Here is a 16,220-nt window from a genome sequence, read left to right as displayed (position 1 = left end):
TATATATATATATATATATATATACACATAAATGTGTGGCATATATAATTTATATATATAATTTAAAATATATATGTGTGTGTGTTATACACACACACACACATACACACACACACACAGACACAGACACAGACACATGTCATTCTCCTTCCTCCTATAACCTTCATAGACTGCATTTCATCATGATCAGTATAGCTTACTGAATCCTCTGAGAAATCCTCTTGGAATCGGATTTTTACATTTGAAGCTCATAGCAACACGAAACTGTCTACAGAGAATTACCTTCTGGTAAAGCTCACCCGTGGCCTTCTGTCTTCTCCCATTTCTTCCCTTTCATCTTTATTTACTAGGTTACCAATCTCTCTCCTTCCTGCTGCCATTTTTTCTTGCCCTGTGCTCTCTGGGACACCACTGCAGAAAACATCTGTCACTGTCTCCCTACCACTCTGATACCTCTATTCCTTTAGCTCAAAGAGCCATAGGTACAGATGCACCTTCCAGTGATGGGGCTCCTCCTTCTTGTATGAGCAGGAGGGAACAGGCACATGTAGACGATGAATTTCAAATGTGATCCCTACCGACACTGGCACCAGTGGTGTACCAGTTCCTTCACCACCAGATAGTTCCCTATCTTACGAACATTTCCTGTGATTTAGGGTGTAGCTGTGAAGTAATAGAAATAACTATTTGGTTTTTGTCCCTTGCTCTTGGTACAGCCTTCTCAGATCTTTATTAATTACCTGAATGACAGGAGCATTTTTTTGTTATTCACAATAAGCCAGTTAAGTCAATGCAGACTTTATGTTAATGAAATGACTCTTGATTGGATCCCTAAGTAGTTTTAGGATGGAGGCTGGTTACCATCGGAACAAACCATGTGATAAGAAAGCTACAAATTTCAGTCTCACCTTTTTGACTTCTGGGGAGGAAAGAGAGCCTACCAATGATTTAATCAGCCATGCCTATGCCATGGAACACCATGAGAGTCCTAAGGAACTCAGAGAACTTTCTGGATTGATGCGTGCAATTATGTCAGGTAGATGGCATCTCAAATCATGTTCAAGATTATTCAGGTCCACCAGGACACACCGTTTCCCTTGACTTTTTTCTTTTCTCTAATAACCAAGTGATAGTAGACTGCTTGAGCCATGTCTTAGGAGGTAATAATGTACCACATTATTAGCCAAAAACTAGGCTGGAGACCATTCTTTGAACCAGCATAATCTTGCAACCACAATGGGAAGTGAAGATTCTCTTGCAGGAGGTAGAAGGGGGATGGGAGTGGAGGGGAAAATTTGATCTGTGTTCACACTGTTCCTGGATAGGTAGTGCCTGACTTAAGTAGAATTCTAGAAGATCTGTTTGGCATCTAGGGAGTTAGAAAATGGTTTAAACCTATAGCACAAAGGAACAAAAGAACACCATGCTTGTGATTTTCTGAAGCAGTCAAGTACAGAGGATCTAGCCTGAAGGCTTGGAATGTAACATCTCTATTTTCCTCACCTAAAAATACAGACAGGTAGATGATATCCTTGTCTCGTTTAATTTTATTATTATTTTTTTTATTTAATTAATTCTCTTTTCTGTTTGTTTGATTTTTGAGACAAGGTAGCTTCGGTTTTTTGAAACTTGCTTTGTAGACCACACTGGCTTTGAACTCACACAGATTTCTGTCTCCAGAGTGCTGGGATTCAAAGGGTACTCTGTCACACCTGACTACTTCATTAAAAATTTAATAAAAATGAGGATTTAGATTTGGCTCATATTTGAATACTACACCTCCTTCGCAACATTCAAAAACCATAGCGACACACTGCTGTTTTTCATGAGCCTGAAATCACCTTCATCTCCTAAAGGTCATTGCTAATACACAGGACAAAAATTGCTGTGACATAGACAGAGCCAACCCCAGATCTCATGTGCTAGGGGTCATGTCCTATTTCAGAAAGAAAATGTTTCAAAACTTTGCTTCCACATGAGGTAGCAGCCCTAAGAAGGAAGGAGACTGAGGTTCCTGGCACCTGTAACCATCATGTTCTGCTTTGGGGAACTCTATGTTGTCAACTTATACATGGGTCCTTTATTCCAGGAAGAAGCCTTTAAACAAAGATCTTTCTTAGTTAACTCTTCTCCACTTCCCCAGAAGCAGGCAGCGTACTTCACCTACAAAAAATAATTTGCAGTCACAGTAAGTCTTTATCATTTCCTTACTCATTCTTTTGGCCACCTAAAAATATTCACTTAGTACCTAGTACACACACACACACATTCTCACACACACACACACACACACACACACACACACACACACACACAGAGAGAGAGAGAGAGAGAGAGAGAGAGAGAGAGAGAGAGAGAAAGCCATTTCTCTAAAATACCCTAAGGTAGCAGTTGTCAATCTGTGGGTCCCTACCTCTTTACCAAACCTCAATCTCCAAAAATATTTACATTACAATTCATAACAGCAGCAAACTTACAGTCATGAGGTAGCAACAAAAATAGTTTTATAGTTGGGGGTCACCACGGTATGAGGTATAGCATCATTAGGAAGGCTGAAAACCACCGGTCTAAGATCTTTTGTTTTTAGAGGTCTCTCTCTCTCTCTCTCTTCTCTCTCTCTCTCTCTCTCTCTCTCTCTCTCTCTCTCTCTCTCTCTCTCTCTCTCTCTCTCTCCAGTCTACTCTGACCAGAGTTTGAATTTTGTAGTAGAAATCCATTACCTCAGAAGATGAAAAAAGTGGGCAATTGACTGTAATAACTGACAGTTTTTCATCATAAAAAGCAAAAAGCGTTCTAGAAACCTGAGAAGAAAGACTCAAACAAACAAGTGTGTCCCCCAACTTGTTGTGTCATAATTTGCAGCAAACTGGCTTTTTATTTGTTTTCTCAGCTGAGACTTCACTGCTAGCTCAGAGCTTATGCATCTTTGGGCTGGGACCTGTTGAAAAAATAATGGCAGATTTACCGAAGGGCCAGAAATGTCTAGACAGGAGAAAAGGAAAAGCTAAATACTTTTAAGTTAAAAAAAAAATCCACATAGAGCAGAGAAATAATAATTTGAGTATAATTTCCCTGGGAAACCAGAATTACTTCCTGCCCTCAATGAACATGATTGTGCTGGATTGAGTCTGTTTTAAGCTCTATACTCAAGGAATTAAAAAAAAAAAAAAAAGACAAAATCATTTGTTTTCTGGAATTTCTCCTGTGGAGAAGAGGGGCAAATGGGTATCTATTACCCCAGAGCTTTAGTGGTAATCATCATAATAGAGATGATAGCTACCATTTCTCTCATGCTCACTCTATTTTCACACACCAGACTTTATGCTTTTTCTTCTCTATATTTTACTTATAACCTTTGACTAAGTCCTTGTAGAGTAAGCATTATTATTCCCATTTTACAAATGATGAGACAGAAGATTAGGGGCACTCCCCGAAGTCTGCAAGGTGGTGAGTGGTGGAGCTGAGATTCAAACTGAAATGCCCTGAAAACCAGGCATAACACCGTTCCATCTGACTTTGGAGAAACCTTCTCTCAGTGAATTGGGTGTAAGTACTCACTGCTGTTTAATTAAAGATTATGCAGAATTATATAGTTCAATTCAAATTTCACTATCTGAGCCCAGCATTCTTTGTGAAATTGTTAGTATCTTCTGTTTTAGGGTTTCATTTGTTTCATACTCCCTGCTCCAATAATTGCTGTTCTTGACATCCCATAACCTTTTGGAAGGCATTTTGAGTTGTTGAGAGATGTGATGTCACATTTCACCAGTTCCTAAATTTGTGGTCAGTAGAACTAGACTCCTTCAAGCCTGTCACACTGCGTACTTAGAAATGCAATAGAAAGTCAAGGAACACATGTGAAAAAGCAAAACCCTGGGATCCACTCGGTAAGCCATAGTTTGAATCTCAAAATAAGGTCTTAAACCCAGAAGCTGACTCTTCCTGTGATTTCCAATGTCCGTCTTCTGAGATGTATCCATAGGAAACTGTGAGCAGAAAAATTGTGCAGAAGGGCCCTTGTTACTGAAATGTGTTGTTAGTAACATTAGCAGATGACAAGTTGCAGCACTCCCTAATTTAACGGGCACCAGACAAGGAAATCCGGTTCCTAAACACCAAGAGGGAACTACTTCTGTGTGGCTGCCAATGCATAAACATCTAAGACAAGGTTACCAAACCACCCAAAGACTTTCAGAGTCAACAGAAGCTCAGGTTTCCCCCGTGCCTGGGGCAGCCCTGAGAATTAAGTCAATACTTTTGACATTCCTTTAACCCTCCTTCAAATAGCTTGGGAATACAGGATGACATTTAAAAATTGAACAGTCAAATTTTAGTAGTTCCACACAGCCTTCCAAATGTGCTCGCTCTGGCTAACAGGGCTGCTGGGTGCTATGAGTCTCTCTCACCTGTTTTGCATTCAGTTTCTTCCCTAAGCCCTTCTCTGGGACCCAGACATCAGAGTCATGGCCTGCATCTCTACTGCATCTCTACTGCACTGCCCTTTCTTCCCTCTGTGTTCTCCACTCCTCCCACCTGCTCACTGGTCCTTGCTCTGTTTGCTTTTACTTGACAACACTTGTGTAGCACTTTGTATTTGTCACTGGTTGGATTTAACTTTTCCTTAGTCTTTCTGCACACCTCCAATTGTCTACATGGGGTTCTTAAGTGGTGTCAACATTTCTCTGAGAAAAATCCCTTTGATCTGTTTAGATGACTGAGCAAGACTGGAACTAGGGTAGGGGACAGACAATAAAGTATTTCATTACATATAGCATTATGGCCTCAATTCTTCTTCTTATCTTTTCTTTTAAAAAGTATAGGACACAAGATTTCAACCACCATTTAGGATTTACTGACAGTGGATTACAAATAAGCCATCCATTTTTCCACCTGATAGTTATTTTTCCCATCTTCCACTTTAGTCTGAGTCCAGCTGCCATTGATCATGATTTTCCCCTTTTCCTTTCCCAGGAGTTGCCAGGGGACCCAGGCCTAGGCAGAACAATGAATACCCGTAGCCATGGTGATAAGCTCCATGGTAGACACCTGATAAAATAATGGCAAATCACAAATAACAAAACACAGCTTCAGCACTTTCTTTGAAGCCATTGCAATACAGTAGATTGTTCTCACTGGGCTGATGGGACGAAAGCTTGAAGGTGTCTTGGTCCCAGAGGGTAGAATTGAAAGAGGAAGCAGAGGATAGAGATGGGAGAGTCTTGCAATGGTTGAGGTTTCGAAATCCTTATCATGTGAACTCTCCAGATGCAGATTTCTCTAAAGGCCTTTGAAATGACTTTTCATTTCATTTCCTTGACTGAGTCTCTTTGCTTATCATAACTACACAGTAGGCTGCTTATGATTCTCATACTTGCTTGCTGGCCAGTAATATGTTGAAAAATTGTAAAAACCACTGATCTACAAGTAGAGAGTGATATGTACAATCTCATCAGCTCATATCAGGGGTTTAACCATGATTAAAAAAGGACCTATTAAGTATAGCACTGGATGTGATGCTAATTTCTAAGAACTTCCAGGAGCTGATCTGGGATTGCTTCTTGCTTGGTCCCGTCCATTCTCAAAACCCATCTCTTAGAGAAAAACATCAGTCTCTCTCTCTCTCTCTCTCTCTCTCTCTCTCTCTCTCTCACACACACACACACACACACACACACACACGCCAATTCCTCTGACTTGGCTGCATCACAGTCTCCAATTTCTTATTGCTTTACAGATGGCACAGACTCAAAATGTAAATTCTCATACACAAAGGAAGAGTAACTCTTAAAATAAGCCTCAAAGCCATGGAAGACTTGCAGCTCACACTTGATTTAGTAGCGCTGCGCAGACAGCAGAGTGCGACTGTCCTCTTAGCAAAAGCAATGAGATTTAGAGTCAGCAGATTTTGTGGAAGGATGACTTTAAACCGGAAACACAAACGATGAGTCTAGGGCTGTATGACTGAATTTCAACCTTTCACAGGACCAGGGGGAAGGCATCATCAAGATCATAAAATTAAATCCTTCAGGTGACAGGCACCAGAGATTTAGTGAGGTTAGTCACCACAGAAAGGAAGCCACAGCTTTCACTGCCCTGGCTCAGCTCACTGCAAGCTCCTCATTCTGGGCTGTAGACTCCAGACTTCACATCTGTGTGTCTCTACTTACTGTCTTTTAGCAGGAACCAATATTTTCTTCTGAACTCATCCTGCATATGTTCAACATTATTAACTTAGGTGTGAATGTATGGTAGACATTAGAGTAGATTGTGTTTCCCTAAAAAGGCAGTAGTAGTAGCAGCAGCAGCAATAGAAGTAATATGTCTTCTATTCCATATTTCTTTTTGTTTTCTTATTTGTTGCTTGAAAATGTGGGCTGGCTTTCATCAAGAAGTGGGGCCTCTGTTCCCTTCCCTAGAACCTGGATCTTTGAGTTAGGAAGACACACCCTTTAACAAAGATCTTTTGCGTTGGGAAAAGACATGCCTTTAATCTAGATCTAGGCAGGAAGACATCTGTAATTTGGGCTACGCCTTCATCTGGAACCTGGTATAAGGACATGAGAGAAAGAAGCTTTCACTTTTTGCCTATTTGTGCTCACTTTGCTAGCACATCCATATCTTTACTGATTTTAAAACCTAGTTCTTCAGGACTCCAGAAAATATTTAAGATCTGCTGAGACATCCAGTCTTGTAAACTGAGCAACTACTGGATTTTGGACTTTCCATTAATAGCCAACCATTGTTGGATTAGCTGGAACTTCAGTCTGTAAGTCATTCTAATAAATTTTCTTTACACACACACACACACACACACACACACACACACACACACACTTATATGTATACATATATACTCTTATAGAATGAATATATATATTCATATGAGTACATATTCATATATATGTATATTCTTATGTATACATTATAGAATGAATATATATTATTTATTCTGTAATTTCTGTTACTTTAGAGAACCTGACTAATAGATTAATTCAACAACCAGGAGGATATTCATACCTATAACCACCCACACTTTTCTGGGTCCTCTGACACCAAGCATTAATCAAGAAAATACCCTGCACAGATTTGCCTACAGGACAATCTAATGGAGACATTTTCTCAATTAAGGTTCTCTTTTTCCAGGATTTTAATTTGTGTCATGTTGACAAAAATTCAGCCCAGGTGGACATGAAGATCACTAAACTACCAATACAGAGGTACATTTTGAAAGACAAACATGGCTGCTGAGTATGGTTTAAAACAAGAAAGGGCCTCCAGCAAGGGGAAAGAAGAGAAGGGGGTTTAGTCATGTGTGGTTAAAGTGAGGTTTTGAGGCCAAGTTCCAGGAGGTGATGGGGATTGCAGCAGGAAGAGAACTGGCAGGGTCCCACTGAGAAGTAGGGGCACATTCAAGAATGTGAAGAGTTTAATGAAAGAGAAGTTTAAATGATGTAGGTAGAATCAAGGGATCAATGAAGCTTAGTGAAGATCTCCAGGGATCTTCAATGGAAGGAGCCATTACCAACTTCAGCACTGGAAGTAGTTCAAACTGAACAATAGCTGCAAGTGGAAAGGACCACCTGCAAATTTCCTGAAGAAGGTGGTGTTTGCTGACTGGACAAGAAGAACAAATGCTCTTGTGTTCTTCCTCTGACCCCGAGGGAATCTCTGCAGGTGCTGCACAGGGAAGGAAACTGCACAAAGAGATAAGAATGAAGCCTGGTGCAGACTGACTTCATCAACTTGGATCAATCATCTTCGGGGAGTCTAACAACAGTCAGTTTGTTTCCCGTGTGTTTAATGCCCATATAACATGGGAAAAAGTTTCCTGGTGTAATATAACCCCTGTTGCACAAGGAAGCAGAATTATATTGAAACACAACTCAGGGTACCATTTCTTCCAAGACAATGGATTCTAGAGATACCCTACCTATACTCGCTTAAAAGTCTAAGAGTCTGGCTTGGTTTTGGTCATATAGACAGTGTAGAGGTCATTTGGGCTATTATCCACCTCTGGTCCTGGTAATGAGGGGTCTCTGGCTGTAATTGTCATTTCAATGACTTGCCACCTCTGGTCCTGGATATAGGAGCTTGATATGGCCTGGCCATATGACAGATAACACAGCTCACCAGACTGTTAATGACTTCCAGTTCTCTGTTTTCTGGATTGAAGAACAGGTTTTTACTTTCTACCCTTGGAAAAATAATCTTGTGTGCTCGACATTCTTGGTTTCTCTAGCGATCTCTAGACATTTGTTCATTGTCAGGGTAAAACACACACATGCACACACAATGCACACATGCACACCAAAACAAAAACCTTTAATTATCCTAAGCTACATGTCCACCAAAAGACTGAAATATAAAAACATGAAATATATAAAGACTGAAGTATAAAAACATGCAGTTATGCTATGAAATTTTCATTAAAAAAAGAACAGAAAGGTCCAAAATCCTTCTTAGGAAGCATGAAAAACACACAAGGAAGTGGCTAAACAAGCCAAAGCTGGAAGGAGAGAGAGGCTAGTAGAGGGGTCATTGCTTCAAAATACCCAACAGGCTGGAAAGTGATGTGATCACGCGCAAACAGAGGGGATGCCCATGCAGGCCTTACTAAAATACATCTTGATCTTTATACATAGTGCTAGACAGTTGTTTCATCCAGGGACTCATCAGGCTGGCAGAGAGCCCAGCGAGAAATAGCAGAATTGCTTCCATATCACAATGGATCGTGCTGTGTGCTCAGCAGATAAAAGCCTTTGCTGCCAATCCTGGTGACCTGAGTTCAATCCCTGGGATCCACATGGTGGACAATGAGAAGCAACTCCTAAATTGTCCTCCAATATCAACATGAGAACTGTGGTACTTACACACACATACACACACACACAAACACACACACACACACACACATACACACACACATACACACAGAGAGAGAGACAGAGAGACAGAGACACAAAGAAAGACAGAGAGAATCAGAGAGACAGAGACAAAGACAGTCAGAGACAGACAGATGGACAGAGACAGAAAGGCAGAGAAAGAAATGATGTATTAAAATGTTTAATGAACTTTGCCAATGTAGAAATGACATTTGTCTCACATGCACTATTTTTATAAAAATAGAACTTATAACTACATATGATGACATGATTTTATCTATATATGTGCATCAACCCATGGCTAATTTGTTTCAAATTATATAACAAAAGAGAAAAATTGGACAATACAACAGAATGAAGACTTTTGGAAACTGAATCCCAGACAAATCGAAAGCCCGAGTGTCAGATTGGGGTGCTGCCTCCCCCCACAAAGGCTGTTCTGGAAAGGTTAAACAAAGCTGGGCAACTTGCTGTGGTGATTATAGCAGTACTGAGCGTTTGCCAAGAAGACCAGGGAGGTGGCAACGAGAAGTAGTCAGGGAGAAGGCTTCATCTCCGTAGTTAACCACCAAGACTGATAATGCTCTTCCAATCGTCACTCATAGAACTGCCACCCAACACTAATTTCTAAGTATCCATTCAAGTTGGGACACCTCTTGAAGACTCAATGAATGTCAAATCTAGGTCAATAAGAAATCATGAATCCATGGCAGCATGAATGAATGAGTTAATCAACTAATTAATGAAAAGTTCAAAAAGCGATGTGATGTTTACATGGCTATGGTTTCATTACAGCCTCCTGTAAGACACTCATCAGCTACAGAGCATAAAATAGCTACCGAGGTAAGAAGCCTCTTAGACAACACTGTAATCAGATGAACATTACCCTAACGAGACACACTAAAACTGTGCACATCACAGCGCACACTGTGAAAACAACAGCAGCAGCCCCAGCAACAACTACCATCACAAAACAATCACAACATACAAAACAAAAGCAAAAACAAAAAACTCCAGTCGCTTCTGAGAGAGGACTGCAAAGGTAATTAGGTTGACTCCTTGTCATAGAAAAACAGCAGACAAGCATGAGATAGAAATGACCATACATTGCAACTGCCCTACTGTTCAAAAGTGTTAAGAATCAAGTTATATCAGAAGAGCTGTTCCAGGCTAAAGGACAAGACTATATGACAACAAGGTAGGACCCTTGACTTTGCAGAGGATTCTTAGCTTATAAAGAACATCACTTGAGAATGGGTGAAGCCTTGTTAGGGTGCGAAAGTAGAACTGTGTCAGTGTTTATGCTGGTGGTTATTGTAACAGCATAAACACACATAAATTCATTAATTAGTTGATTAACTCATTCATTTATGTTGCCATGGATTCATGCTGTACACACATGCACACACAGGCCCATTCATCCTTAGGGGTACACGTGGAAGCCAGATCTGATGTCGGATACCTCCCTCAATTGCTTCTACAACCTTAGTTTTTGAGAGAGGGTCTCTCACTGAATCTGAAGTGTGATGTTTTGTCTAGGCTCGCTGTCAAGCAAGGCCTTACTCTCCTCCCCACTCCCTCCCCACCACAACCACCAAACACTGGTGTTACATGCATGTTGGAGATTTGAACTCAGGTCCTAGCACTTGCACAGCAAAGCACTTTCCTCCCCGAGCTGTCTTCAAGTCCATGCTTTCGATCTTTCATAAGAGGAACTGCTCATGTTCTTAGAAGATCCTTAGTGAAGTAACTGAAGAAGAGGGATGCCAGACGCTTGGCAACTGACCTCAGATTATTTAGGAAGAAAGTTTGTTTCTGTTTCTTGCTTCTTGTTTTGTAACTGTACTTGCAGATTGTTTGTAGGGAACTCCCAGAAGGAATGGTATTCTGAATCCAGCCTCATGCACTTCCAGATTTGCTGAAGGGTGGATCTAGTCACAAAACCTGTACTGTCAGCGTTGGCCACAGTGGCTGCCTTAGACAGAATGAGCAAGTCTCCCTAGAGGAGCAGTTTGCAGCTGTGCAAGAGTGTGTAGCAAAACCACCCTGTCTTTCCCCTGCATGAGCACCAGCCTCCTTCCCCCTCTCCATTTCCTCACAAACCACCTGCCTTCCCTGTCCTGCCAAGGCCAAAGGGTATTAGCGCTGAGTGGAGAATTCTCAGGATGGGAAAATTACAAATGATCCCAGTGGATTTGCTAGCATTTGTGCTGAAGGAGGGCAGTGTGCCTGAGTCTTTGTGCATCACACCAGGTAGAGTGATCTCTGGGCATGAGCTCCTTCCACAGATTGCCTCCGATGGCTACAGAGTGACAAGTGTAAGGAAGGACTAGCCACACTTGAGCTAGGCCTTAGGAGACCATGTCCTGCCAATTCTGATATAGGTGGACAATTTTAAGGCTCTCGGCACAGTAGGAAGGCAGTGTTTCACTGTGATAGGAAACTGAGATTACGGAACACAAGGAAACCCTCATATGAAAATCCAATACTGTTTCTTTTTGTAAGCAGTCCCCTTTAAAGAGAAAAACACCCACAAAACTGCTGTCCTTTGAAAAGTTAGTGCCTAATATTACAAGTCCTCAGTTGTCCTCTTGTCATGATGCCAGCACGGTGATGTGGGAGGGTCACTCCAATGCTGCACTCCTACACCTAAGGAATGAGTTTTCAATTAAACAAAGGCAAATGGGCATGGATGATGAATACAGCATCCTTAGTTCTAGACTAAAGTAGGTGAATTGAATGTTTAAACAAATATTGTCCGGATAACTGGGGGCATTTATAGTACTTTAAAAAGAGACACCTTTAAAATGATTATAAAGGATGCTCTGCAGGAATCTGTTAAATAGATCTTTTCTTTTATTCTTTTATTGGCTTACTGAGAATCAACTTTGATGAATTCTTCAAACATGGAAGGGGTTTGGTTGCCAGTACCACATGGTGGTTCACAACCATCTGTAACTCTAGTCCCAGAGAACATGACCCACTCTTCTGTTCTCTGCAGTTACTAGCCATGCAGGTAGCACATAGACATATTTGCAGACAAAACACTCAGACATGCAAAATAAAATGATAAATTAAAAAAAAATTAAAGAAACTTTCCACCATTTATCACCAGAATAGGTGGCCCTATATCTTCTCAGAAGTTCATGTGAACATGAAAATCATGACTCTAGAGATTTGAAGCTGAGGATATAAATATTTGCTGGGCATACGGGAAAGAGCTCACAAAGTATCATTTTTTTTAATGTCTTATGTTAATGTAGGCTTTCAGAGTTTGATATCTAAAAGAAATGTCATACATAACTCCATGGAGGATTATAATGCATTAGGAGATAAAAGTACAATTTAGCATTCTGTTTCCCAGATTAGATTTGTTTCCAGTAGCTATCTATGACAGCTTCCTCCTCTCTGGTGAGCAGATGAAATACTGGGTGAACAGTTCTGAGTATGGCTGGCATGAGACTGGCCATGTCAGGAACTCCAATGCTTGGTCCCATGCAAATGGCAAGGCTTTCCTCTGGTGCTAGTTTGACGGTGTGCACAGAAAACCCCAACACAGGTTCTGTTCCCCTGACGACTGCTCCCCTAGAGACCTGGGATACCAGCTCTTCTGTATGTGTGTCCGCCATTTTTTTTTTTCATTTCCCTGTTGCCCCAGTCAGCCAATCCCAAAGCCACGAAGGTCATAGCCAACCCCTCTTCTTTTCTCCATTTGTTTTTTCTTCTTCCCTATTTCCTGACTGTGACAGTCACAGCTAACAGCAACTTCATCATCACTTAATAGGGAAGGTGCTGGTTGAAACCAACAATGTGATGGCAGAAAAGCACCATTCTTGAGGAAATGAGTGCATGAGAATCCGTAAAATAATCTCTGCACTCAGCTAATTTTCCTGGTTAATAATGTATAAGGTACATCCAATAAGAGGTTAAAAATTCTGACTTGTGAAATAGGATCATCAGTACACATTACAGTAAAAGTTATTTAAAACATATGAGGTTACTTATTTCTGATTTTTTTTTCCATTTGATATTTTTAGACCATGGCTAAACATGACTACAATTTCAGAAAGTAAAATCGCAGATGAGAGTAGGGGACACCACTATAACTCCACCCGGATGGCGGGGACCTGTGCTGACATGTTTGGAGGAGGGATGCTGTGAGGAGCCTTGGTACCATCTTTCAGCCAAACTGCAGAGGGTCCGACCCATTTTGCATTACAGGCTAACTGAGACTTCAGAAAGCACACCCCCACCTCAGTTTGAAAGTCATTTGGCTTCATAAACATCTCGAGGGGACTTTAGATGATGCCCCTTGATGGTTTTTATCATCCACATTTTGAGGAACACTAACTTAGGAGACTATAAGCAGAGAGAGCACCCTGGGTCCAGCACCTTACAGAAGGAGGAGACCTGGAGGGTAGACAATGACTATCTCAGCAGCAAGGTGTGCTTGAATGCCCATAACCAAAGACAACTTGTCCTTCATTCTCTGACCTAGTCTGTGCCCTCCCTGAAGTTTTGGAGGCAATAAGTGGAGGTAGAAAAAAAAATCTACTCTGTGCACTTGTAAAAACGTTTGGATAAAGTGCTTTCTTGGGAAGCATAATTTGAAGAGGAGATCTGAAGGAGAGAGAACAGATAGGGAGAAGGTCTATTTTTAACTAATGCAGTGGTATGAGGGAGAGGGGTGGCGAATGAATGAACTTAAGGCAAATATGAGAGAAAGCCCGGTGACACAGGAGAATGAGTCAGTGTGTTTTAAACATGACTGCCATTACAAAAATTTTTGATCATATTAATAGCAGTGTCAAGGATTAATAAACACTTCTTGTGGGAGGTAACTTTTCTTGTTATAAATCACTATGTTTCAACCCACTAGCTTGAACTTCAGTCCAATAAATATAACACTGGGTAATTTTTATACAGCATCTCGTTCAAGTCTCCTTAGGGTCACACAAAGGCAGGGTTATTCCTTTCATTTTAGTGCATAGGAAGATGAGCCCTAGGTTAGAAAAACTTCCCAAACAGGAAACCAGCATTTGAAAATGTAAGAGGTCTGTTCATATTTTCTTCATGCAGTTATGCGTAGCAGGGACCATATATCGTATCAACAACCTACGTGGGATAGCTCCAAACATGAGAGAGAATGGTGCTGACAAATGACAATGACAACAGGCATATTAAACTGGAATGCCTCTTGTTCAAACAAGACACGTGGCTCCTCTCCCCTGGCAAGCTCAGCCATCTCACGGTAGAGAAGGCAATGATGCTGAAACGTTATAAGTTTGGGTTGGAATATGAGTGCTAATCCTGCATCATGCCCAGGGCTGCATGGAATGGGGAACTGTGGGGGGCAGAGCCTATAAACCAAATGAATTGTTGCTTGATTCTGCTGACAGACGAAGGCTCCAAGTGGTCCCAGATCATGGCTAATATAGAGTAAATTGAAAGCGAGATGGCAGTGGAACATTTATTGAATTCTAATTTTTTCCACAGACATTTAGTTTGTTTAAAGTCACAGTATTTTTAAATCTACAGGGTGAGACAAAGCCTTTCTTTGTGAAAAAGCTGCCGTCCTGGTTTCTGCTTCCTCAGAGCTGGTCAATCACTGAGCTCCTTTGAGTGATAGAAAAGTCTGAATTATGACTGCCTGATTTTACCCTTCACTGCACTTGTCAAAAAAATTAAATTAAAGATCATGCTTATGAATATAATGCATGAACTGCTGGATGGCATCCTGCAAGAAAGAAGGCCCCTTCCGTCCAGCCACTCGCCAAACAGCATGTCACACAGTACTCTAATATGCAAAGGAAATAATAGCACAGAGAGGAAATTCTGCCTCTTAGGAAATATGAGGTACATGTTCAAGAACTCAGAAAAAATTATTTCAGTAAAAGTTAATAACTCTAATGCTAACAGAATATTCAAACTAATATGCTTTCTTATTTCTGAAAATGTTTCCACAAAGAATTGCACCTGACTGAAGAGATCATTCATATTTTAATGTGCAATATAATGCTGATTTAGGATCACACAAGAGTGAGATTTCCTGAAAAGTGAGCATCCATGAACACTTGCTGAATATTCACCGCAGACACAACTGCAGAGCCGGAGTCAAAATAATCGTGCGGCATATAAAACGATGATGGAAAGGTGGCAGCAGTCCAGTAACTTTTATGGATGAAAATCTGCTTTTATTTTATAAATGTATATATATATATATATATATATATATATATATATATATATACACATATATATCATATGTATGATATATGGTATATGATGCTATACATTATGCTATATATTATATATGATATATTATACTCAAGCATACATGTGTTTACACAAATATTTCCCTCTGCCAAGAATAATTCTTGGGTCAATTACACACACACGAAAAAGATAAAGTAAACAAACAACAAATCATGACTATTTATGTGTATGTACTAAGGATATAATGTGTATGTACATTTATAGGTATGCATGCATTTATAAATAGAGTCGTATGTGTGTGCTATCTCTATCTATTTCTTTTTAAATCACTGTTTCAAGTAATTCCTGGAGGTTTGCCAGCCACATGATTACTGGGCTATGCTCAGGTTTCTGAACCTGGTGGGTTGAGATGAAGGCCTGATGTGTATATGTCAAATATATGCCCTTGGTGATGACAATGATGCAGATGAGGATCACTTGGGTCTTGATGAGCCAAAGATGTAAGGCAAAGAGAGGCCATGCTTGCATCATGAGTGTAGTGGGAAATCTTCCCATGTCAGCTTTAGCATTATATGCAGTCTATGCAATTACTCCTGCATAAACATGAGCAAATAAAACTGTTCGGTCAGATATGTATTTAAAGTCTTCCTAAATTGGTATCTTCAGAAAAATCAGAAAGCCAGATGTAAAAAAAAAAGCTCATAAACTGACTATAAAAGTTCCCCACAAATGAAAGTCCAAGAAAATGCCCAAAAGAAGATGAAGAAGGGAATTAATGCAAACATAATCTTATAGAAGCAAAAGCCACAGAACAGCACATGTAGTGAAACCAGGCACGTAAGGGGATATGCGTAGTGAAAGCAGACAAAAAATGGACATGCGCAGTGAAGCCAAATGAAGAAGTGGACATGCGCAGTGAAAGGAGACACAGATTATGGAAAGTGGTATTTTAAGTCACTATTGACCTAAATGTAGTTGCAAATAAAACGTTAAAAAAAAAAATCAGGGGGTACTGTATTGAGAAATTTGTTGAACTAAACATTACATTGAATAGAGATCAGTAGAAAATTAGAAAACATAACAGACTTGAAAAATTAACCAGAGGGCATCTGAGAAAGAAGA

The 16,220-nt window shown here is 40.4% G+C and overlaps 1 protein-coding gene across 4 annotated transcripts in view; it reads right to left on the bottom strand.

Moving 5' to 3' along the window:
• Macrod2 (mono-ADP ribosylhydrolase 2) overlaps positions 1-16,220 on the bottom strand; it is a 1,928,923-nt gene that overhangs the window by 150,671 nt on the left and 1,762,032 nt on the right. The gene's annotated exons all lie outside the window — the stretch shown is intronic.

This window comes from Mus pahari, chromosome 3 (genome assembly GCF_900095145.1).
Source record: "Mus pahari chromosome 3, PAHARI_EIJ_v1.1, whole genome shotgun sequence".
Classification (NCBI taxonomy): Eukaryota; Metazoa; Chordata; class Mammalia; order Rodentia; family Muridae; genus Mus; species Mus pahari.
This window is presented reverse-complemented; position numbering and strand designations above follow the sequence as displayed.